General features: G+C 40.9%; 1 long non-coding RNA gene across 1 annotated transcript in view; it reads left to right on the top strand.

The window, feature by feature from the left end:
- LOC122237603 overlaps positions 1-21,187 on the top strand; it is a 147,547-nt gene extending 126,360 nt beyond the window's left edge. Inside the window, exon 3 of the long non-coding RNA XR_006216180.1 lies at positions 21,138-21,187. This is a non-coding gene — a long non-coding RNA (uncharacterized LOC122237603). The remainder of the gene's footprint in view (positions 1-21,137) is intronic.
- The last annotated feature ends 4,865 nt before the right edge of the window (positions 21,188-26,052 follow it).

Below are 26,052 nucleotides of genomic sequence, written 5' to 3' on the forward strand. Positions count from 1 at the left end.
TACCCACATTTACCTTCTGGTAGTTCAGCATCTAATTACAATTATATTTCATGTTCATCTTATCAGGGGTCTTGGAAAAGAATACTGTATATAAATTACTGTAAGTGGGTGGGCTACCAACATTTTCTTGTAGCTTCAAATACTATGATCTATGCCTGCAACCCATATTTCAGGGAGATAAGCAACATCTACAAAGTGGAAAACAGCCTTTTCCCAACACTATTTCCCAAAATACTGCCAGTATTTGCTTCCAAATCCCCTGAAATTAGATAACTCAGTATAAGGGTTTGGAAATAAAATCAGACATAACATATTATGCCCATGGGTCGCCAGCTTAAAACGAAGTAAACATACACACATATTAATTATTTTGATAAAATATCTCAGAGTTAATTATGAGAATATATTTCAAATTAAGTAAAATTTAAACAAGACTGTAGGCTTTTCCATAATGATTTTCTTTCTTCTTTTTTTCTTGGGGGGGGGTGCAGTAGACACATTACTGTTACATGTACAATTGACATATCGACTTTTTGTTTTCTTGTTATTTACTCATTGTGTACTTGAGGTTGACAAGGGCAATTATATCCACTAATGTTTATCAGTCGCTGCATGTACCAACTACACCAACTTTCTATACAGCATGATTAGATTTATGATCCCACTCCCTTTTGTTGCTATGTGCAAGTCTCTTAAAACTATTTTTAAACCTTCTAGGTCTTTGAGTTTAAAGAATATTCCCCAATACATACGTTTGCCGTTCCAATAAGCATTTTAAAGATAACATATGGTTTTGTTTCCTTAATCCATTCATGAATACTGAAAAAAATAAATCAGACCTTTTAAAACTTCACTTGTTTTCTTATTCTCGTTATTTTAATGCCAGCAGAAAAGAACATTCATTTCTGTAAGTAAAGAGATATGCGGACTCTTGGGTCTATAACCATATTATGGTTGGCTGATGTTAAAAATATTCTAGCCTTGAAAAAATATAGCTCTTTATGAAGGCATAATGAAGTATTACTTTGTTCTTCTCTTCGATTTTGAAGATTTGGATTTGAAATTGAAGATTTGAAATTTGGATTTCATTCTGAAAAAGACAACATTCACTTTATGCTTACTAGTCTCTCTTCATGCATACAAAAATACATAAATGTACACATATATGTAGATATATTAAAAAGTGACCAACTGGAGATAGAAATGTGCTTGAGAGTAATTACCAGAATATGGTTTGAGAATAATTTATATGTTCACATATTTTGCACATATAAATTATGCATATTCCAACAAACAGAAATTTCTGGTTTAAAAATACACATCTGTCAACGGATGGGTTATACAAAGTGCTATAGGTTAAAATCACGTAATTAAAACCTGACTTTTCAAAGAAAAGCTTAGTACTAGTATATATTAAGTTCCTGAGGAAAGGCCTGGAAGTCTACACTGAAATGTTCCCTTACTAGATTTCTAGGGCCTATTATGGAATAAATAATACTGTGTTTCGTATGGCACAGTATTATATGCTTTATGAAATTCATACCTTTTTAATAATTCCTATTCTATTCTTCGTGTAAAATATTAGAAAATTAAAACCAGTAACAAACGCTTTAATTTATGAAGCAAGTTTCTGTATCTCACGCTAAGAAGTCGAGCTTCCATCCCAGAAGTCATTAAATCCAATGATCGTGTTTGGACCTCATGCCCTATGAACTCCTATGGGCATTATCCCCAGTCAGCAAAACCTGTCTCCAGCACTCCCCTCCCCGACTCCGATGACACTGTCTTCAGTTTCCCTCTTATTTCTCTGCTGCATCTTCTAGCCGCTTCCTAGAACTGTCTTTTGGTGTTCAGCTGACGTCCTATATTAAATGTTTACACTCCCTCAGGGCACCTGGGTAGCTCAGTCGGTTGAGCATCTGACTCTTGATTTCGGCTCAGGTTATGGTCTCAGGGTTCATGAGATTGAGCCCCCTACTGGGTTCTATGCTGACAGTGCAGGGAGTGCTTGGGATTCTCTCTCTCTCTCTGCCCCTCTGTCCACTCTCTCTCTCAGAAAAATAAACATTAAAAAAAATGTTTACACTCTCTCAAGACAATATTATCCATGCCAGCAGCCACAATTACTACCTATACCTGGATGTCTCAGACACATAACTCCAGCCCTGACCCCTTCTTGGAAGCCTAGCCCCCGTATCCAACTTCGCACTTGAACGTGTCCGATTCTTATCTCTCCGAGGCTCAAAACTGAGCTCGTCATCATCTCCTTCGAGCCCTGTGCGTTTTTCCACTTTTCCCCTTCCTCGGCACTATCCTCATAGTTGCACACACCAGATATTGGGGGTCATATTTTATACCACCCTCTGTCTCACTTTCCGTAACCAGGTTTACGTGATTTTCCGCACACATTTCCTAAATCCCATGCCATTCTAGAACCTTGCCATTCTTCCTTAAGAGGTGGGGTCTATTCACCTTTCTTTGAACTTGAACAAGCGTGTGGCTATTGCAAATAGTAGACGAAGTTGGAAGCGATGTTGTGTGACTTTCAAAGTAGGACATTTTAAAGGAACAGTGCTCCTACCTGGCTCCTCATTGGGGGATGCTGGACTTGTGAGGAAATGCAAACCTAGCCCATCCAAGGAGACTTCATGGAGAGGCCTAGATAGAGAGGAACTGAGGCCAAAGGCCAACAGACATCATCAACTGCCAAGTATGTGAATCACAAGCCTTCGGATTATTCCACTTTCCAGCCTTCAGGTCTATCAGTTAAGGCCCCAGAGATCATGGAGCAGAGACAAGCCATCTCTACTCTGTCCCATCCAAATTTTTGAATCTACAAACATTACACATGGTTGTTTTACGCCATTTCTGGGGTGATTTGTTATGTAGGATTAGGTAGTCAGAGTGATCATCCTGGCCTTTTTCAATCCCATGGTTTCACAATACTGTCTCCTTCTTTGGCACTTTCCCTCTCCTGGACTTTTTTTTCCACAAATCCTCATTAACCAGCCGATAATTAATGTTTCCTTATCTTTCCGAAATCAGCTCATATTTCAGCAAAGGGTGGTACAATTAGGGGGCATAGGAAGAACACATTATCAGAAGACCATGCATCTTGTACCAAAGGAATAGACCTAAAGGATAGTGAAATTATCGGACATGTCATGGCTTTCAGACACAAGCCTCCAGGCATCCCAGAAGCTAAAAAATTTTACTAAAATCTAAGAAAAAAACAACAGGAAATAAACTCAAATTTCATGGGACGTGCCCAGGAATATGTGCTGAATAACACTTTTGGGATCAGTTTTTAAGCTTTTAGTGGTTTCTTACCCCCTACAAAACATTCTGGCTCACTATGGCTCCCTCACTGTCATCTAAGGATTGTTCTTACAATGATCCTGGATGTAGAGGAGCTTTGTTATACTTGGAGCATCTTGGGACTAGCTGTAAGGAGATAGAAGTTTAATGATTTTTATGACTGATCTGAAAATCTGTTTTATTTTCACAAAATTTTTTCCCTGAGGCAGTACACAGTTTCTTCTTCCAGAGTCAGTATATCACCCAAGAAGTCTCACCTTGTACCTTGATGGTCATTTTAGGTATTCTCACCTGTCAGAAAACCCTCCCACCAATGGACTGGTTCATCACATCAAATGTCTCCACTTTTCCTGTTGAATAAATGGTGGGTATGCAGAGATAAATGGGTATGTTTAGTTGGGAAACAGCATCCAAACACTTTTATCTCAGCCTTGAGCCCCATACTTTGCCTTATCCCGGATTGCTCCTAATACTCAAATGAAGCTTTGGTTTCGTTTGGCTTTTCAATTTTTTTTTTTTTTAATTGAGGTATAATCAACATATAGCATTATATTGGTTGCAGGTATATGACATAATGACCCAAGAGTTGTACATACTGCAAAGAGATCACCACAATAAGTCTAGTGAACATCTGTCACCGCATAGTCACAATTTTTGTTTCTCGTGATGAGAACTTGTAAGATACACTCTGAGCAACTTTCACACATGCGCTACAGTATTATTGACTAGAGTCACCGTGCTGTTAACCTTACATTTTATAATTCGAAGTTTGGACTTTCAGACCCCTTTCATCCATTTCACTCACCCCCACCCCTTTCCTCTGACAGGCACCAATCTGTTCTCTGTATCTATGAGCTTGGTTTTCTGTTTTGTTTTCTACTTTTTAGATTCAGCATATAAATGAGATTTTACAGTATTTGTCTGAATTATTTCACTTAGCATATGCCCTCAAGGTCCATCCTTGTTGTCACGAATGGCAAACTTCATTCTTTTTATGGCCAAATCATATCCCATTATATAAATACACCACATTTCCTTTATCCATTCATCCATTAATGGGCACCATGTCTTGCCTTTTGTATGTAATGCTGCAGTGAACGTGGGGGTGCAGATATCTCTTTGAGTTAAGGTTTTCATTTTCTTCAGATAAATACCCAGAAGCTGAATTGCTGGACCATGTGGCACTTCTATTTTGATGAACCCCCATAGTGTTTCCCATAGTGGGGACCCCCATTTACATTCCCAGCCACACTGTATGAGGGTTCCCTTTTCTCCACATCCTCATCAGCACTGGTTATTACTTGCCTCTTTGTTAATAGTCATCCTGACACATGGGAGGTGATATCTCATTGTGCTTTAGATTTTCATCTCCCTGATGATGAATGATGTGGGCCATCTTGTCGTGTACCTGTTGGCCATCTGGATGTCTCCTTTGAAAACTTTCTATTCAGATCTTCTGCCCATTTTGAAGTCGGATCGCTTTTTGCTATTGACTTGTACGAGTTACTTGTGTATTTCGGATATTAACGCCTTCTCGGATATACAATTTGCAAATTTCTGTTTCTTTTTGAAGTAACGTATAAGGATCCAATGCACGACTGCAATAATAACATGGAGTTTGGCAGATATGCTGGAGTCGAATAAGTGCCTTCCTCCAAACCGGTTTTCTTGGGCAGTCCTCGTCTCTCATCTTACCAGTCTGTATTACCTTTGTTGTGTGCACGTTGCAGCTGCCATCGGAGAGAAGATTGCAGTTACGGAAGAGTATCAGTGTTATTCCTTCGGATTCATCAGACACTTTTCCTTGTTCTAGCGTATTTTCCTTCTTTTTTACTCCCGTCCCTTGTTCTTCTGGGCCACATTATTCCCGGCCTCTCTCTCTCTCTCTCTGCTGCTAAAGTCGGCAGCTCCAAGACTTCTAGGGACCAGTCCAGAGCTGAAAGCAACACCTCTGGGAAGAAAAGCTGTGAGGCTCAGGGAGAATCTGTTGCATCATCATCTACGAACAACATGGATACAATTAACCGAGCACTCTGAATTTGACCAGCATAAGTCAAATCTTGTCTACAATTACATTTTCATTTTAACGAAAGACCTAACCTTTCTCTGTGAGTCAAGTATTCTATGCATAATTTGGAAAAAACTTGGTTACCCTAATATTAGTAGAATTGTGAGCTAATATGCTAACATCCTGTGCAGCTATCTGCCATTAACCTCCTGCTCTATTGACTAGAGCTGGGTCAGCAAACATATGGCCTCCATTCTCGACGTACGGGGGACATCACCGATCAATCAAAAAACTCTTTCCCCAAAGGCCTAGACTAGACTTCACCATCCTCACCACAGCCACCGAGACGGGCACCGCCGCTCAATCTAGGCTGGCTCAAAAACTGGAATTTATTTGCCATTTCGGAATTGAGATAGGACCATTTTCTCTCCGGAAATGTGTTATGAAAATGGAGATTTTGTGAGGAAAGGAGGAGGCGAGCAGAGAGAGAAAGGACCTGGGGATGCCGAGAGGGCCCCTCCTACGGTTCTCACAGCAGCACATTAGACTAAATTAGATTTATTAAATTAGCTAATTGTCATGTTGGAAGGCACAGGCAAGCTGATCCCGAGATGAGAAACAAAACAAACAGTCTGCAGCCGTGTGGATGGGGCACCGGGGAAGCATTTAGCCTCACTAAACTCCAGGCAGCCTGTCCTAATGAGGTGCGCCCGGGGGCTGTAGGCTTTGTAGAAGTCTCTGAGCTCCAGAGGACAGGCCCTGGGACCAGAGCCCCATCTCAGAGGGGTCAGCCTCTCCAACTGACATGCAGAGAGATTAACAAAATGTTTAATTAACAAGAAAGTTCATCAAGCCAAACAAGCCAATCCCGGCCGTACTGGCACAGGTCTCCACTGGGACCACCTCTCGTTGCCCCCACCCTCCTGCAAAGGCCATTTAGTTGTCGGCAATGACTGAGGACTCAACTCTACATAATGGCAGCCAGGTGGTCTCAGAGTCCTTAAATCCCCTTACCTCTTGTTAGAATGTTCATAGCAGGGGGAACTAGAAAAGTCACACTTAAAAATAGCATCCTGAACATCTTTGTTTTTCTTCCGTTTGGACTCCCTACTAGATTCATAAAATGGCAGCGGGCACCACACACAGTCGTTTCTTGCGCAGGTGCTCGAAAACCGCCACACTTTCATTGTTTTGCTTTGGTAATTGGTAATTGTCCCATTTTAAGATGGCCATTTTCCTCATCGTTTGCCCCTAAGATAATTGCCATTTTCTTAAAAACTTTTGAGTTTGTTCTTTAAAAACCTTGGATACTCCTCTGCTTGTATCAGTGATAGTTTCGTAAAGCGGTTAGTCTTTATTGATTATTTCGGAAGCCTGATATTTTCAGCCACTTAAAATACCAGAGTGGTTAAAGATCCCTCTCTGATGATTCAATTTACTGTGGGGTATGTTTTTCTTTTCCCCCTGTTTCTGAGACATTTATACTTCCATGTGATATTATACAGATGATGGAGACAAATAAGGGACTGTAGAAATGTGCTATATAAAACGTATTATTATTCCATCCATTCTTCGATGTTTCTTTCTCTATGACCTTGAATCTCTCAAGTTTCTGGTGCTACAGTCAAGATACTTGAGGTTATCTGATCCAGGGAAGTTTTCCTGGCAATAAAACGCTTTGTCCTATTTACAAAAATGTACTTAATTCTAAATCCCCTCTTAGTACCACAGTATTTGTGCGTATTGCCCTGTTAGCACGGCATGGTTTTGTTTTTAGATTTTTACCTAGTAACACCGTAGTTGTAAAGGCAGGTTTCGTAACAGCCCCACTGATGTCCCCACAGAGGTCTTTGAGTCTGGTCTGTGTGGTCTATGGGAGGACTCTTGGTTGACTTCAGGGGGACCTGAGAGCAATTATAGCATTGAGGTCTAACTAGAGAGTGTGATAAGATCCACTGGCCAAGCTTATGTCTCTAACATTCTCCACAGGCAACTTCTACTTGCCTCACAGAGCATTAGAAATATATGATTGAGGGGGCACCTGGGTGGTTCCATTGCTTAAGTGTCTGGCTTCAGCTCAGGTCATGATCTCACAGCTCATGGGTTCGAGCCCCGCATCAGGCTCTGTGCTGACAGCTCAGAGCCTGGAGCCTGCTTCAGAGTCTGTGTCTCCCTCTCTCTCTGCTCGTCCCCTGTTCATGCTCTGTCTTTTCCTCTCTCTCTCTCTTAAAAATAAACATTAAAAAAAAAAAAAGAAATATATGATCGAGCCCAAAGGATACCCATAATATCTTTAAAGAACAATAGCATCAATTAAAAATTATTATTTTTTTTGCAATGAACATAGGTCATTAGCATACAAAAAGTAGATGCTGTGTTTCTTTTCAAAAATTATCTTGAGGGGCCCCTGAGTGACTCAGTTGGTGAAGCCTCTGTCTCTTGATCTCGGTTCAGGTCATGATCTCATGGTTCATGAGTTCGAGCCACGCATCAGGCTGTCCCCTGACAGTGCAGTCTGCCAGGGATTCTGATTCTCTCTCTCTCTCTCACTCGCCCTTCCCCCCACTCTCAAAAATAAATAAATAAACTTAAAAAATTCTTTTGGAATTTGTTATTAATCGTAATTTTAGACTTGTTCCCAGCATGTATTGGTTTTAAAAATAATGTTTCATGTCAGTGTGTGAATTAACCTACAGTTCAAAACAATTGAAAATATAAAACATGGCGCTTATAATTTAGGCCATTTATGTTTTTTTCTGGATGTTGTCAGGAATTCGTTGACCAACATCACAAAATCCTCCCAGTTTGCCCTCATTGTGCGCCTCCTATTTCGTATGTGTGCCAATCGTAGACAAGATAGTACGCAAAATTCGGCGGCCTGCGGATCTTAGATATAAGCCAGAGAGCAAGTTTTGCAATTAGCTGCCTTCATGGCCCGTCCTGCTTCCCTAGAGCCTTTTCCCCTTGTCGGGGTCCACCGCTCCTATCCTCGTCCAGTGCCCTGGCCTCCCGGCTCTGGCTGGCACTCCTGCCCAAGCTCTGCCTCACCCCACCCCTGCCCACGTATGGGTATGAGCAAAGCAGGAAGTCTGGTGGATTACAGACCTTCATTGGTGGAGAGCTTTATCTGTTTTTAGTCTTCTAGCCCACTTAGTGAAAATTTGTGTGCTGGTATGTATAATAACGGACTTCTTCCTGGACTGAGTTCTTCACAGCAGTTAAGATGAGTGTTGGAAAGATTCGTATTGAAAGAGGTAGCAGTGTTTACGACGGGATGCAGTATTTAGCCTGTTCTGTTTTGAAAGGAGAGTGTGATTTCCGAGACTCGTTTCTTCACTACAAACTCATTGTTAACAAGTTTAATTGTGGCAACATATAAAATCCAGACACACACACACAGATTTCTTCAGATAAGAGCCTAAGAAATGCGGTCCCACGGAATTAAATAATGATGCAGGCTTTTCGAGGCATTTTTCTTCTAGTTAATACATGCTCTGCGTGAGGACCATATGAAGGGAGTGGCAGAATCCCATAAATTATCGTAGCGTTAATCTGCATAACAAAATTCCATCAGCGACCCAACTGGAACTTCTTATGAGCCCGTGGACATTTTCAGAGAGATTGACTAGATGATTTTCTCTTGCTCTTTTACAAACTGAAGGCACACTTTATGATTTATTCGTGATGTCCTGAGAGGAAGAGAAAACAGAACAAAGGTCTTAAAGCTTCTGAGTGAGCTAAGGAGCTTATGATATTATATCAAATGATAATGCAAACCGTAAGAAATTTATGGTGAGGCAAGAAAATACGTTGTATACTTCGCAAGAGCTGGAAACCGTGTGATGAACATTTGGAGTTAGGGGACATCTAATTCTGAATGAGTAGTTGTTTGGTTTGTATACCCAGATAAATGACCATTTATTTCTATTCTAGTATGGGATGACTCTTTCGCTTTTCAATATTAATTAACGTATGTGATATGTGATCGACTTGCCAACACTCTCCTAGTCATCTGGTGAATGGATGCAAAGAGAATCCTTAACCCTTCAGCCTCCGCAGCCATCCACCCTGGTTAGCCAATGCCACAGTCTCACAAACTTGTAGTATTTTCTTTTCTCAACTATTTGCTAAAGTCAGAGATGTGAGCTGAATGGGGGGAAGTAGGCTGAACTGTACTCATCTGGAATGTTTAAAGTGATTTGAATGGGTGGGGATGTTTTGCTTCAGAGAGCCTTTATCTCGCGGGTCCTCGTATGAACTAGGAAAGCCAGCCTCCCAGTCTCAAACTCGGACATTCTCTGGCAAGTCACTTGAGTCGCCAACGTCACTCTGACCTTTGTGATGAGAATAATAATATTTATCCAGCTTAGCTGAAATCTTCCGTTACGTTGTCCCTAATACTTCACATTGATAAAGCAGCGTTCCCTTTAAGACTCTACACGCTTTATATATAAGATCGATTTAACGCTTTGTTGCTTCCTATTGCATAGACTTAGAAACCAAAAAACACAGAAATCACATTTTACCGCAGATCTTGAGGTACAAGAATAGCTAGTGTTTGCTAAGCCCTCCTCTTGTGCCAGACAGTGTATATTATCCCATTCAACTCTACAGCAATCCTGTGAGGACTTGATGGCTAATTTTATGGCAAAAGACTAAGAAAGTTCCCTGGGATCACCCACCGGGTAAGGGGCCATGTTCGGATCGTGATACAGACATCCACAACCTCCCAAGACTCCCAAAAGCAAACGATGTCGAGTTGTATTTCAGCAAGGGCTACAAGAAGCAAGCTCATAGAACTACCCTGTTTGGATTTACTTGTCTCATTGCCCAACCCGATTACCCAGTTAATGATAATAGTGATGGTTCGTTCCCTTTGCACTTGGCAAACTACTCTCACAGCGTAATCCTTTCGGTGGATGTCTGGTGTTTCCTTCGCTGCCCAGCACCCTGGTGCCCTACTGGCGGCCACCCCCGCCCCGGTTTGGAGATCTGCCCTCCTCCCTCCAGATTCGCGTGGAACTGAACATATAAAGAGGAAAAACCCCTCTGAGTCATGTTCGCCCGCCTGCCCATGGCACATGGGCTGGTTCCTTGGTTCTGGGGCCTCTGGCAAAAAATTGCTTCTCTCCCCCCGCCCCGCCCCAGGCTTCTCATGTCAAACACGAGGGAAGAAGATGAGGTGTTGAGGACCAGCCACAGTTCACCATGTGGACGCCTCCCCCTTCATTGTACAATCTCTTCGCTCTACCTTTTATTGCCAATACCTCCAGAGCAACTAGTTAGAGCAGTGCCCATGTTTTTCACTGAAACGTCTTGCTCATGTGTACCAATTCTGTTCGGAGAGGATAAAGCCAAGGTAAGACGTAAAAATTAAATAGGCTCAATAGGGCACCCGGGTGGCTCAGTTGGTTAAGCGTCCCACTTGGGCTCAGGTCATGATCTCCAGGGGTGTGGGTTCATGCCCGCCATGGTCTGTGCTCAGAGCCTGGACCCCGCGGCAGATTCTGTGTCTCCATCCCCCTCTGCCCCTCCCTCACTCATGCACTCTCTGTCTCTCTCTTTCAAAAATGAATAAACATTAAATTTTTTTTTTTTTTATTACATAGGCTCAGGTCACGATCTCATGGTTCAGTTGTAGGATTGAGCCCCGCGCAAGCTCTGTGCTGACAGCGCAGAGCCTACTTGGAATTCTCTCTGCCTCTCTCTCGCCACCTCTCTCTCCCTGTGTCTCTGTCTCTCTGTCTCTCACCCCGCACCAAATAAATAAGCTTGAAAAAAAGTAATAGTTTCAACTGATCATTGAATTGAATCACCCTATCTGCCAACTTGCAAAGCCTCCAGTAGATTCCGTCACTTCTGGGATAGCAGACAAAAATAATTCCACGGCATCACAGCGTGTCTCGAGCTATGAGTCCAGCCTTCTCCTCACACCTCGGCCTCCTCACCGGTTGGTTCCCGACAGCAGAGCAGCCTCCATTTTGTGACCTTCGCACAAGCCTTTCCTCTTCCTCTTCCCGTCCCTACTTCCCCTCAACACTTCTTCTTACTCGACGCATCTCACTCAGACTTCCACAGAAAAACTTGAAAATGCACCCAAGATTAGAATCGATGTCCTATCACACCCGCCCACAGAACGTCATTCTTCTCCCTGAAAGAACTTGGCAAAATTTGTAATTACCTTGTATTTATCTGCTGGTTTCGTGGTCTCCTGGATTCCGTGGCCTTGTTGGCCACTGTGTCCCTATCACCTAGGAATATTCTAGCAGACAATAGGTGAACAATGGATATTTGATGAATGAATAAATTTAAGTGAGAAAATGTAATATTGGGGCGCCTGGGTGGCGCACTCAGTTAAGTGTCCGTCTTGGGCTCAGGTCATGATCTCACAGTTAGTGAGTTTGAGCCCCACATCAGGCTCTCTGTTGTCAGCACAGAACCTGCGTCGGATCCTGTCTCCCTTTCTCTGCACCCCTTCCCTTGCCACTCTCTGTCTCTCTTTCTCTGTCTCTCAAAAATAAACTAAACTAAAAAAAAAAAAAAAGACAATGTGATATCAAAATGTTGAGTAGTCATTCTTTTGCTTTTTCCCTCTTACACGTTTACTTACTGAAAAGAAGACGTATCACCTTTCTAACAAGCAAAAAAAGCTCTAAAAGAGAGGAAAAGGGCCACATATTGAATTCCTAAACATTTGTCTCCATAGATGAATACACATATTCTAAAAATATGTTTACACTAACAAATTCATATTTTAATACATAGAAATATGAATATAATTCCTACCACACTCTTCCCAATTTGTTTTGTTTTGTTTTTTCTTCTTCTAAGTCTACTTTGTTCACAAAGCATTCCAGAGAAGGAAAACGATGTTCCCATTTTCTAGCCATTTTTTAACTATCAAACAGAGCATGGAATATCAAAATTTTGGGCTCAGAGTGTGAATCAGAAAATAATTTTCAACATACTTTAAACATGTATAAACACTAATAATAATTCTTCACTCAAACTAGTTTAGAAATATTAATACCATTTCTGGCCCAAAGACGATAGTGGCCAGAAGAAAACAAAAACAAAAGAATAAACAAACAACAAAACGAAACAAAGAACACCCTTTTCCAGCTTTTTCTTTTTTTTTTTTCCAAATATAAAAGCGTGCCCTAAGCAGATGCATTTTTCACAGTGCTGTCAGCAGCAGACCTAATTGCTTTTCATGTAAATTAAGAATATGCACCTTTGTTTAAACAGTAATCTAGGTCAAAATGAGGTGGTTTATTTGTCTTAGCCTATTTGAAGCTTTGAAATGGCAGTGAAAGCATGCCATGAAAGTTCCTCTTCACTTGCATTTATTTAAGGAAGAAAATGTTTCTCTTTTTAACTTTTTTTCCTCCAGCTTCCACTTACCAATGACTGTGATCCACTCCGTGCATCATGGAGGCATTTAAAGATCCCAAACAGCTGTGTTCTTTTAAAAACTTGGGATTTGGGGTGGCTGCTATGTATTCTTTAATATTTTATCTTTGTTGAAGCTTGATGAATCTTAGAATGCATGCAGAGGGTAAATGTTGACTTAAGACCATTTGCTTTCGAGTTTGCCTCAATAGAATTAGGATAGATTTTACCTCCCATCCTTCCTCCCTGGACACAGACACATTTGGGTTTTCTTGTCAAAAAAGATCTAGAACTACCCTGATTATCAGACAAATTGTGAACATAGATTATATCACAGGGAGGAATTTCTGACTGACCCCTTCTGGTTTATGGCACCAGTGAGTTTAAGTGTGTGCGACCGATCATCGGCCCCCTGTGCACAGAAAATTGTATCTCAGCACGTTCTTCTACCTGGAATCTGGTGAAAAGGCTTGTTCATGTGTTTGTGTGTTTGTTTTGACCATTTCATGACAGGGGAGTATTCTGTGGACAGTATGCCACAGAGGGAGCTGATATTTGAAGATCACAGAAAGGCTTTCTCACTTACATGATTTGGAGTAGTAGAGGTTATTGTCTGTATCAGAATGCATTGTGATTCGAATACCTTCATGGTCACACTCTTATGAATATGATGCATTAATAATAAATTAATTCAGAAACATTCCAGGCCCTGTGTGGGTCATGGAACTAGGAGTCTAAAATATAGGCACCTTCTATAGAGGGGACCAATTCTTTGCTACTATTCTTTCTGTCCAGTTATCGTATCCCACTGTAAGCGAACGTAACAATAATAAATCCCTATCATACATTTCATTCTTTGAATGTGTTATTAATAATGAAGAAAAAAACCCATTGAATATAAGCTATAGCTTTGGGAAGAAAAAAAAGCAATCACTCTAAAGATTAACAATGGGTCAGAAAGAAAATGCAGAATCAGGCTTCTAAGAGAAATGTTTTTTTCTTTAAGAAGCTAGAATATGTTTTTACCTTAAGAAGCTAGAATACGTTTTTACCAAATAAATAAATAAATAACCCAGATGTCTTATTTTGTATTTGTTTTCCTTACAAGAAAGTGAACATTTTTGATGTCTCTACTAAAATATTTCCAGCCAGCAAAAGTTTAATAATGGAGGTGGGGGTGGAGAGGAGGACAGTGAAACTAAGGCACTTTTAGCAATTTAAATATGAAAGAGGAGAATATTTTCTGGCTGTTCTGGAAGTAGAGTGGATCTGGATAGGTACCTGTTCGTGTTACGTTTATGTATGCGGCATTTACTTATACTCTGCCTTCTTCAAATGATACATGGTGTACTCAGTTGTATTTAGCTTTCTATCAGAAACGTTTAGGGTCACTAATTTATAAAATGAACTTCCGCTTTTATTAGTAAAAACTATGAGATGTACTGGGAACATTTAAAAAGTCTCCATGTTGGGGCTCCTGTGTGGCTCAGTCGGTTAAGCGGCCAACTTCGGCTCGGGTCATGATCTCGCGGTCCGTGAGTTCAAGCCCCGCGTCGGGCTCTGTGCTGACCGCTCAGAGCCTGGAGCCTGTTTCAGATTCTGTGTCTCCCTCTCTCTGACCCTCCCCCATTCATGCTCTGTCTCTCTCTGTCTCAAAAATAAATAAACGTTAAAAAAAAAAAAAAAGAAAAAATCTCCATGTTATCCTTATGTTTCTGTGAAAGCAAGAGTTGTGAAAGGAAAATACACTGGAATGGAATATGTTTAACGTCGTACTCTCAGAAGAAACTAATGGAAGTTTCAAAGATGAGTAGTCAAAAATTGGGATGTAGTCGGGTCGTTCATAATACCCAAGTGCTCGCGTTCTTTACGTCGGATAAAATGTTCGTGTTGGAGCTGGTCAGCAGGGCCCATGCGCTGTCTACATTTTCACTTCATTTCCGGCAGAAACGTATTTCAAAGACATCTTGTAACATAGCGAGATACCTTACGATAACATTTTTCAGAGTCTCAAATATCATGAAACCTGAAGATCTGTTTCTATCAGAAATCACTCAAAGTTCAATGTGTTATTTATTTTTTTTTTAATTTTTTTTTCAACGCTTTTTATTTATTTTTGGGACAGAGAGAGACAGAGCATGAACGGGGGAGGGTCAGAGAGAGAGGGAGACACAGAACCAGAAACAGGCTCCAGGCTCTGAGCCATCAGCCCAGAGCCTGACGCGGGGCTCGAACTCACGGAGCACGAGATCGTGACCTGGCTGAAGTCGGACGCTTAACCGACTGCGCCACCCAGGCGCCCCTCAATGTGTTATTTAAATTCTTTCGTTTTGCCTGTTGAGTTCAAAGCTTCCATCTCAATGCTACCACCTTACATGGAATGGGAAGGAAGCACGGTAAGAGCCCAAATTAGCAGACTGAGCTTCTTATCAAAAAATATCCTCGAGTGGAACAAATTAGTCCAATGAGGGTGCGACTGAGAAGTAATCTTATTCTAATCCGCAAAATCAACAGCATTTGTTTGTATCTCACTTGCCATTTTAGTGCTAGCGTTTGTCCTTGTGACAGGTAACAAATTTAGGCTTTGAAACTTCAGAGCAGTTGTGTGAAGGTAAATTCTGGAACTCACCACCGTGGAATTGACAACTCTGAGAATCCTGCGCATTCAGCGTGTATGTGCCGTTTTCTGTTGGTCGTTGTACATCACATCTCCTCAAGTTCACCTGAATCCTTTTCATATTCTTCATCTGCAAGGGTGTCCTTGGTTTTTATGGTTCTCTTGCTCTTGCTGCTGGAGTAGTTCCCGGGGGGGGGGGGGGGGGTCCAAGCTGTAGCCAGACTAGTGCTCTCGAAACACAAATATGACATCTCCTGCCTCCGTCTCTTGTAAGCTTCCCGTTGGGATCAGGATAAAAACTGAAATCCTCAGGGTACCCTCTACCTTGTGCTGTCTGGTCCGGCCCCCTCGTGGCTCGCCAGCCTCCTGTTGCCTCACCTGAGTCCGCCACATTCACCTTCTCTCAGTTCTTCACACTCACCCTTCCTTACATCACGGAGCCATTGTACCAGCAATTCCCCCTGTCTGGAAGGTTCTCCACCCCCGTTTCTCGCTCTCGCTCCACTGGATGTAGGTAAATCCTACCAACTTCCTCAGAGAGCAGCATCCTCTGAGCCTCTTAGGTCTTTCTGCTAAGTGGTCTCATAACACTTGCCCTTGTGGTCTGTCTGCAGCCATAGCTGTGTGACGGCTGTTGATAGCCATCTTGGCTTCACGAGGACAATGGCTGTAGGAGCTTTTGCCCATCTTCACGCACCTAAAACGGAACGGTGCCTGACAATATGCACACAATGATGTTTGCTGAGCACACGGATAAATGAGAGGCTGGCGTTTCACTCATCTAGTTTTATCTGCCCAGCATGCGAAGACGACTTGAGCCAATTTTTAGAATGGCTTTTTATAGGACCCACCACCCTTGTTTTTTTTCAGGTGTCTCTGGTATTAAAATGGCAAAATAAAAAAACGCTATTAATTTTGCTGACTAGAAAAACATGTCTTAAATCCTTCTCGGCCACAACTTTATTGAACTCGCTTGTTTCTCTGGCTGATATTTTTTTTACAGCAAGCTCAGTTTGCTTTCTGCAGTGGTTTTCACAGTCAACAGACCTCCTGGTCTTCTTTGCCAGCTTCTTTCATACTGTGTTAAAAACTGCTACAATCTCCCCAAACGTCTCCTCCCCCTGTGTGTTATGCATTTTCATGAACAATCTTCCTCACGTTCGTCTACGATGATCAGATAGAAAACACACAAAACTAAGATGGGTAGAGTTCTATCTACTTTCATTCTGTTGAATGATAAATAATTCAGACTAGCTCCATCTCCAAATTTCTTTATTAAATGTTCTCGAAGGACAGTCTCAGAGCCTTCTCTGGACTACATCACTCAAGTTTTCTACCACTTGTATTTTGATAGTAGATAACCTGTCTGGTATCAGCAGGATAGGGTTGCGCAATTTTTCTGCGGGAGCCAGCTGTCACCTCGAGAGCAAGGCGGCACCTTTCTTTGAATGATGTTATTTGCCTCTTTGCATTGGCATATTTAAATGTTGTTTGCATATATTTGTTTTTCCTACGCTGTTAAGTTAATCAGTTCATACAGAAAGAATCAGCCTCTTACTGTTATGCTCCCTGCGTGTTATGTCCAGAAAAAAATTGCAGCCTGGTGGGGAGTATAGGATATATCCACCACATAAAAGTATGGAAGATTTAAGAAATTTTTAATCACCCGAGAAGATGAAACCTAAAGACACAAATTATCATTATACTTTCTCTCTTTTCCCTGGTTTTGCATGAGCATTTTCAACACAATGGTTGCATCCCATGTTGTTTGTTTCAGGATGCTCTGTGCTAACCAAGAAAGTAGTTGCTTCTAGAAGAATATGAGTAGTTTCATTTTGAATCTAATCAGTCTCAAACGTTCCTTGAAAAACATCTATTGAAAATTTCCCATTACCAATCAAGATTCTTCTCCTAGTCTTAAAAACAATAATTTCAGCTAAGACAAAACGTTTATTTTAATATAAAATAAAATATTTATATTTTTATTAAATATAATTTATAAATATATAAATAAATATATAAATAAAAATTTATATTTTTATTAAATATAAATAGTGATTATAATCCAGAGTATTTAAAAGTATTATAATTTAAAAGTACTTTACTTTTTTTTTAAGTTTACTTATTTATTTTGGAGAGAAATACAGAGAGAGAGAGGCAGGAAGAGAACCCCAAGCAGGGTCCACACTGCCAGCACAGAGCCCGATGCAGCCTCCAACTCACAAACTGTGAGATCATCACCTGAGCCGAAATCAAGAGTCAGTGGCTTAACTGACAGGGGTGCCCCATTGAGTTTAAAAGGATTTTAAAATATTAGCACTCTACGTGTTTAACAAATATTAGCCCTTTTTATTCTCATAACAAACCCATGGGGAGATGTCCTTTTATCCCCATTGTAAAGATGATGTGATTCAAGCATAGAGAGATTGTCTTGCTCAAGGTCATTCAGGCACAGACGTTATGTGACAGAGCTGATGTTCATTCATGGGCAGTTTGGTTTCAGAACCTGCGTATGACGCGTCCTATAAATGTGAGTTGGACAAATGGCACCAAAAGGAACAGTCGCCATAAAGCTGCAGGTGCAGTGAGAGCGTCAAGCGTTAGTTCCAGAGCTGGAGGCCTGAGCCCAGCCTGACGCTCCCTGGACCTGTTATGCCTGAGCTATAGCAAGGCTCACACGTCAACAATCACATGTGAAAACATCTGCCTAGATGTGAGCTCAAGACCAATGCAGAGCTGCAAACTTCTTGAATACCTGCAGGACAGTAAAATACACATTCTGAAAGACGAAATTCAAATCCAACTTTCTAGAAAACCTGGAACGCTTCCTCAAAATCTCGCTTTTCAGGAGCCTTTTGCAGCCTCTGCACTATGCGGCTCCAAAGAACTTACTCCCTCACTCACTTTCTCTCCACCGCATAACGGCTCCAAAGTTAATCCCATCAGATGTTTGAATCCTGTTTTCTCGGGTAAAAGATGATTTTTTCTTTTCCCTTTCGATAAAGGAATATTGATCCGTAGGCATAGACGACCACACACCAGAGTTGAATTACTTTTCTCTGCTCAAAACACCATTTCCAATTTCAGGACGTCTCCTCATTCTCCCCCACCCCTTGGTATTTTATAGAAGGGTCCCTTCATCCGGGCTCATCTACCGTGGTTATTTGCTGTGTAACAGGAACACTCTTGCCAAACAGCGTTCTTAGATACACAGCAGTCAGTCTGAAGGAGGAAGTAGGAAGGTTTTGAAATGAAAATACTGAGGACCTATATATAGTATCCTATATCAGGTACCCACTGTGCGAAAAGATGGGCTGAATTAATGTGAGAGATAACACAAACATGAATAATGCTATTTAGTATATGTATCATAAACACATGCATTATACACATAATACATGACACATGTTTATGAGATAGATGAGTGTTGCTGACATGACGTTGGTGAAAAATGTACGAAGAACGTATCTCCTTCCCTCTGCAAATTCTTGAACTAAGAGCTGCTTTTCTTAGCTGGTGCCTAGCACAATGCCTAGAAGAAAGAAAGGACTCAGTAAATATCTGTTTCAATGAATGAATGAATGAATGAATGAGAAGAAAGAAAGAAAGAAAGAAAGAAAGAAAGAAAGAAAGAAAGAAAGAAAGAAAGAAAGAAAAGAGGGAGGGAAGGAAGGAAGGAAGGAAGGAAGGAAGGAAGGAAGGAAGGAAGGAAGGAAGGAGAGACTGGAGGGGAAGGGGAGGGGAGGGGAGGGGAGGGGAGGGGAGGGAAGGGAAGGGAAGGGAAGGGAAGGGAAGGGAAGGGAAGGGAAGGGAAGGGAAGGGAAAGGAAGGGAAATGGAGAGAGGGAGAGAAGTGGGGAGAGGAGGAAAGGACTGAGTCAACTAACTAAAGTACCTAGCCCAGTCTCCAAAGTCATCCATTTCTTCACTCTTTTCCATATTTTGTGCACCTGCTTGACTTCCCAGTTTGTTTGTTTTTTCTTTCTTCTGCCAAGTAGATGCCCAACCTGGGGTTAGCCCCACCTTTGATCCTCTTAGCTGGAGGCTCATGCAGTTTTTGGGAAAATCATGAAAATCTTCCAACTAGGTCCAGGATAACCCTATTCTACTTAATCTCACTGGCTTCCTACTTGAACTTTTGTGTAAACTGATTTTTAATCATATTGCCCAAGCAGCTTCTCCAGTCGTTTGTCACATTTCCCAATTTCTCAAGCCACAAATGACTTTCTCCTTCCTGCCTCAAGTAAAATGGCATCCTTCCTCCTTCACAGCCAAATCTCCCACTCACCGTTGGTCTGAGATACTCTCCCCAACCCCCCGCCCCACGCACACACACACACACACACACACACACACACACACACACATCACCTTTCTCTAGCATCTGCAGCCTTTCCCTTGCCATTGGCCTTTACTTACGTTTTATGAGCATGCCCAGGATGATCCATCCCTAAGCAGCCAAAAGCAAAATTACTACCAAAAAACCATTTCCCTCAAGTGTATCATACCTTTTTTCATTCTTGCCATGATCTGGCTTCCCTCCTCCTGTTAGCTGGCTTTTGTCCCCTCTATCTCACCGAAATACTTGTCTCAGGAGTCGCAATTCCAAAATTGAATCCTATCATCCTCAGACAGCTCTCACCCTTTCAAATCCCACTGCAGACCCATTATGTCTCAGAACATTCTCTCCATGGCCTCCACTGTGACTCCTGGACTCTGATCCCCTTCCTTCTTTCCCAGTACTCCTGGCTCCTTTATGGCCTATTCTTCATCCCCCCACCCCCAACACTCTGTTAGTAGGTATTTCCCCAAGTGTAGACCAGTTTCTCCCTACCACTTGGAGAGGTACATACACCCATCCACGACCTTCCACCTCTAAAACTCAGCTCTTCAGCCAATACATTAACCAGATACTCATTGGCTCCTTAATATGTTTACAAAACAAAACAAAACAAATTTCTGAAAAACTAGTTCTTTCTCTCCACTTCTCTTTTTCCCATGATAATTATATCAGTTACCTCTTAGTCAACAATGTTCCAATCCTAAAAGTAATCTCTTATCTTTGCCTATCTTAAATCCTCCCTGGGTTTTTTGGTTTGTTTAGTTGATTTTGTTTTTAGTTTCTGTTTAGGGTGAGAAAAAGGGAAAGAAAGGGAAAGAGAGAATTTACCTCATTCTTTGACATTTGGAAACTACTCCAAAGGACTGTAATGCTAAATGAGAAACTCAAAAAATGGATTCATTTTCACTGTGATCGCTCTTTAAAATGACTAAATGACATACACAAACAAGAAACATGCATTTGTGTTTTCCTTCAACGGAACCAGAAACAAGGGTTTGTAGATTCACACCATAGTAAACCTAATCCCAGGCTCTGGGAATATGATGTGACTAAAAATATCTCCTACCTCATGATCAGAGCTACCAGCAGAGACAGTGACGGGAGGGGCTTTAAACAAGACAGAAAGGTGGCAGGTCTCAGATAAATTCCTGAACATTTCACTCTTAGTCAAGATAAATATGCCATACATTTCTTACTTTCACTTCCAAAAAAGAAAAAAAAAAAAAAGGGAAAGGACCATATGGATACATGACATAAACTTTAGCTTCACATACTACTAGGGCAAGCAGGAACTCTCTTTATGTTGTTAATATTGTTGATGTTTCATTGTTATAAATCAGCAGTACCTCTTTGTTATAATGCATGTCTTAATACTGAAAGAACTTCAGACCTGAAATAATTCATATAAAACAGCAGATCAAGTTTTCTTCCAGTTTATGTGTTGTATTTATTTTATCCTAGAGTCCCTGCTCTTCTAAGACAAACTGATTTAGAAGTTCGGTGCAATCAAGACAACTAAACGCCGTTTTAAAGAAGAGAAGGTAAGTCCCAGTCACTAAAATGCCTCCAGACCTACTGAATGAGACGCAAAAGCTTCTTGAAATATACAACTTGTTTGTCGTGACAAAACACACTCTCGCTAGGTTGCAGTGTGCTTTCTAGCCCATTCCGTAAGCTTTTAACTTCCATGAGTTAAGCTCTAGGAAAATGTTTCCAAAAAGTGTAATTGATCTGATTTTCATATTCTTTCGGATACTGTGGAAACAATGGCATTTCTACAGCCTTTTTTTTTTTTCTCTTTTTCCTGGACATTTAAAGGAATGAGGACTTTCTAAAATATAGAATCTATGTGTTGTCCCCAGAGGGAATTTGCTACCAAGATGGAGGGGACCGCACACAATGGAGACTAGAGCATGTGTGTTACCCCCACTTTGTAAGTGATGTGTTTCGGAGCTCTCTTATTCTCAGGAAGTCTTGAGCCTTTCTCAGCAGCACTTACGTGGCAACCTTAGAGAATTAAACTTGGACCTGTTTTCTCTCTCCCTCTCATTCTCACTGTCCTTGATAGAGCTCAGTGCGTTTTCTCAATGGTAACCATGGTCTAGTAATTTAAAGCTTTTGAACCTTGTGAATGGATTGATTTAAAACCATATTCTGAGGGGCTTCCACCAGGAAGCTATAAAAGAATTTACAACAGCAAATCGGATAAGTGTGCAGAAATATACCTACCCAGAGTAAATCATTCACAAAGTGCTTCTTTTGGCTAAGTGGGTGGAGTTCTTGGAGTTTCTTTGCCTTCTTCTGATTGAAGTGGGGTTTTTTCTTCTTTTAATATAAAATTTTAATATAAAATTTAGCCATGGAGAAAAGAACTTTCTAAGTTGTGAAATAATTAGGACATACAAGTATGTACAAACGATAACGTCTTCTACGTCAGGAAAATTGAGTTACTTGAGCGTGTACCTTTTTGATGTTCTTCATTCAAAGACACTATTTTGTTCCCAGGTGAAAAACCATCAGTGCAGAACTTTAGAGGTCAAGTGCCTCATTCTTAAGAGTCTATGACAACAGATGTGGTGTGTCCCTGATACAATTTTATCTTCAGGTTACTAGATTTGAAGTAACTTTATATGTAAAACAAAGAATTTCTTATTCTTTGTTTTGTTTTGTTTCCACATTAAAGTTGACACAAGTTCAGTACTTGCAGAAGACGATTTTGTTTTTCAGCTTACGGAAGGGCAAAGAGAAGGTGGAAGGCTGTATTTTTAAGAATAAAATTGTGGTTTAATTGTTAATGTAGCATAGCAACAACTACTGTTGTTTTCTTTTGGCAGCCTTCCCAGGCACTGATTTTTCTTTTCACTTTTCCCCTAAGGGAATCTCAGCAAAAAGTGAGACAAGAGCGCTCCAAAAAAGTTCTTGAATTTTTTTCGATTATATTTATTTAATCCTGAGAACACAGATATCCTAAAGAAGAGACAGACAATAAGAAAGTTTTTTCCTAACCAGGATTTTGATAAGAACTGGTGTTCAAATCTCTAAAGCAGAAGAGGCACACAAACCTAGAAAAGCAGAAAACCTATTTTCTCTCTTACCCGAATTAACCTGAGAACCCCTACAACCTCTCTTTAAGAGGGAACAGTATTAGAGTCGTGCAAAGAAACTGTACCCATAGTGTTACAACCGTCAAACCAACACCTGTTTACGCGTGGCAAAAATAAGATAAAAGCATGTAAAATACCGTGCAGTGTACAGAATTCAGAGAAGAATGGGGTGACCAATGGTCGGGCGAGCAAGCTGTAAAGCAGGGGGCTTAGTGGATGGGTGCTGCGTGCCTCATGGAACCGGGAGGCACTGAGTGCCAAGCAGTCACTGGTAGGAGAGGTCCAGCGCGGTATCTCTCACGGCAGTAGTACATACCTCCTTACAGACTCAGTGAGTAATTAGTAGAAACAAAAATAAAGCTCTGCGCTATGTACCGTCCCCGGAACGCCGGATACCTCTCTTCCCTTGATCTCAATTCGGGTGATGGCGAGATTTCCCCGTGAAGATAAAACAAACGATCCAGACAAAATAGACTTATAATTTACCCTCATAGATTTCCGTTACTGTTCTTTAACGAGCCTCTCTAAGAATTTTAGCGTTAGATTTTGCACGCAGTCTATGGAAACAAAGACCCCAGAAGTGCATGTGCATTATATATAGCCTGGTTAAGACGTGATTTAACTAAGTTGCTTTGCTGATGTTTCCCTCAAATCCTCCCCCTGAATTTTCTTTTCATCCAAACGTGAATCACACGCCGAAGGCACACAGTGTGAAAAACCTATCCGTATAGTTTCATAATACACTTCAAATAAATTAAATTTTTAGGATAAATTATCATTGAAGCATCCTGGGAATGAGGTTCACAGCTCCTCTTACTAATGGGAGCCATGCACCTAATTTCAATCACTCGAAGCTGAAACGTAGTCACCTGTGTGTTTTCTCCTCTTAAAACACAGAACTCGATATTCAGTGCAAAAGCAGTACCTGGTTCTCTGAAACCCATTGTTGATGAAATTCCTTCGGATCTCCCGCATTTCACCTTAGAAAAAGCTCCCGCTATGAAGGCCACTGTAATAAAACATGTCAACCTCCTCTTGTGTTTTAAGTACCCTCTCTTCAAACCCTTCTCTTGTCAATTCATGAAAAGCACTCTACCCATACTGGGAGGTTCTCTAGGACAAGCATTTAGTCTTTAATAGCTAATACATAAACTTGAATGTTTTAGTGCTCCTTTGGGATACCAGTGAGTGATAACTTTTTATAGGAGACAGTTGCTGTTGTGGAGGAAGGCAGCTGCCTTCAAGACACATATATAGGCATACATCTTGATGAAGAAGCAAATGTTAGCATTCACATAACACCCCTCACCACACACACACACACACACACACACACACACACACACACACACTCTTTCCAAATCAGGCAAAACAACTACACATTTTCTAATGTAGGAAACACATCCATGCAAAAATAAACACAACAAACAACTCTAAAAGAGTTCTCTCCAAACTCTCTTATCTAGGATGACTTCTTGAGTTCTCCTGGTCTGATTTAGACTAGATACAGTGAGTATGCTTTTAGGGCATACTAGTATTTTTCAGTGTGACTATAAATACACTTTCAATTTCCTAAGGTTATCCTGATATTTTAACTCAGCGTAACAAATACTCAGAAATGTTTCCTAAATTCAGAAAATTACAAAATAATGTTTTGCAAAAAAATGACACCTAGAACTGGGTATCACAACGGACGGCACAGAATCGTGCTGTTGTTTAAAAGAGTCGGTAGGAAGACTGGAAAACATGTAAAAAGTTGTGTGGTCTGTTTTGGAAGTGGAGAAAAGGAGTATCGTAAATAACTGAAATCCACAGATAAGCCAAGGCTATCATTTTTAGTCAGTAAACTCCGCCCTTTTCCAGGCCTTCATAAAATTAAACCCCAAACTGCAAATCCTTTGACTTGTATAAAATTGTCATCACTTGTTTTTCCTGCTGCGTCAACATTGGCCGAAAGAGAAAGGAAAAAGCAAAAACCCACAAAATCCCCAAAGCAAATTGTCCCTCTCTGCCTCCTCTTGGACTGGAAGCTAATTGTATTACTAGCTGGCATATCATCAAAGCATTGGAAGAGATGAAAGAAAAGGTATAAATTAGCTGCGTTGAACAACATCGTAAGCATCTCTGATGATTCCAAGTGGCTCCGTGTGTGTTGTCTCGTGAAACAAAAATCAGAATGGCTGACTACAGATTTTACTCTTCCTCTAGATACTTTGGTGTTTTGCAGACACAGCATTTGGTGCAAGGGGAAAGTTAGGGTTTTCAGTTTGAGATACTGTGGTATTTTTCCACTGTGCTTCCTAGTCCCTTCCTCCTGAATAAGCAAGGTTCTCTCTGAGCCTGGACGTAAGCCGTGTGGTTCAAGGCCACCTCTTTGGCCTGAGTGAGACATAGAGAAGAATGATTTAGCTTTCTGAAGCTGCCAGTCTGATTGCAGAGTTTTAGGAAGCCTGTACCCAAGGGAATGTTTACACTGATTGGGTGCTTGGACCATTCCTGTTTGCATCTGATTTATAGGAGGGGGCCTCTAAGTATGACGTCCATGTCTGTCTTCTGTCGCAGAGCCAACGTGACCCTTTGCCTCGATTAAAAACTAAAATTCTAAGTGGCATAAACAGATGCTCTTGCTAAACTATATAGCCTATGGGGGAATGGGAACAAAAGACAAGAAGTTTAGAAAAAAAAATTCTTTTTAGGTCACTGCTTTTTTTAAATCATGAATTCAAATTGAATAGCAATTCGCTCTGTATTAAGAAGGTAGTGAGCAAAATGGATCTGTTAGGGCTGTCCCAGGGACAGTGAAGAAATGGCAGAACCAGCTATTTAATGCAGAGAGGTCATTGTCAAACTGACTTTGAAATATGTGAAAAGGTACCATGCTGAAATTTATTATTTCAGTTGAATCTTAGATGTAAAGCATTGCCCTCATAGAGTTAAAATCAGTAGATATTTCAAGTCCCTTTAAAAACTGCATTGTGATTCTTCTTGGACATTGATAGGGACCATCCTATAAAAGGATATGACAAGTAGACAGATTTAAAATGCCATCAGCAGAGAACAGTTAAGGGAGGAGCAAAGCATAAGAGAAACAAGTCTTCTGTTTATTAACTCGAGAATCAGAGAAAATATTTCCTCAGGGATTATAAGGATGATTGTGTGTGTGTGTGTGTGTGTGTGTGTGTGTTTCCCTAATAGGAGGCACTTTTTGGTCTTCAGTTTTCCAATCAGTAAAAACAAATAAATCCAATACTGCATGGGTGGCGGGCGGGGGG

This window comes from Panthera tigris, chromosome B1, assembly GCF_018350195.1.
Source record: "Panthera tigris isolate Pti1 chromosome B1, P.tigris_Pti1_mat1.1, whole genome shotgun sequence".
NCBI classification, from domain to species: domain Eukaryota; kingdom Metazoa; phylum Chordata; class Mammalia; order Carnivora; family Felidae; genus Panthera; species Panthera tigris.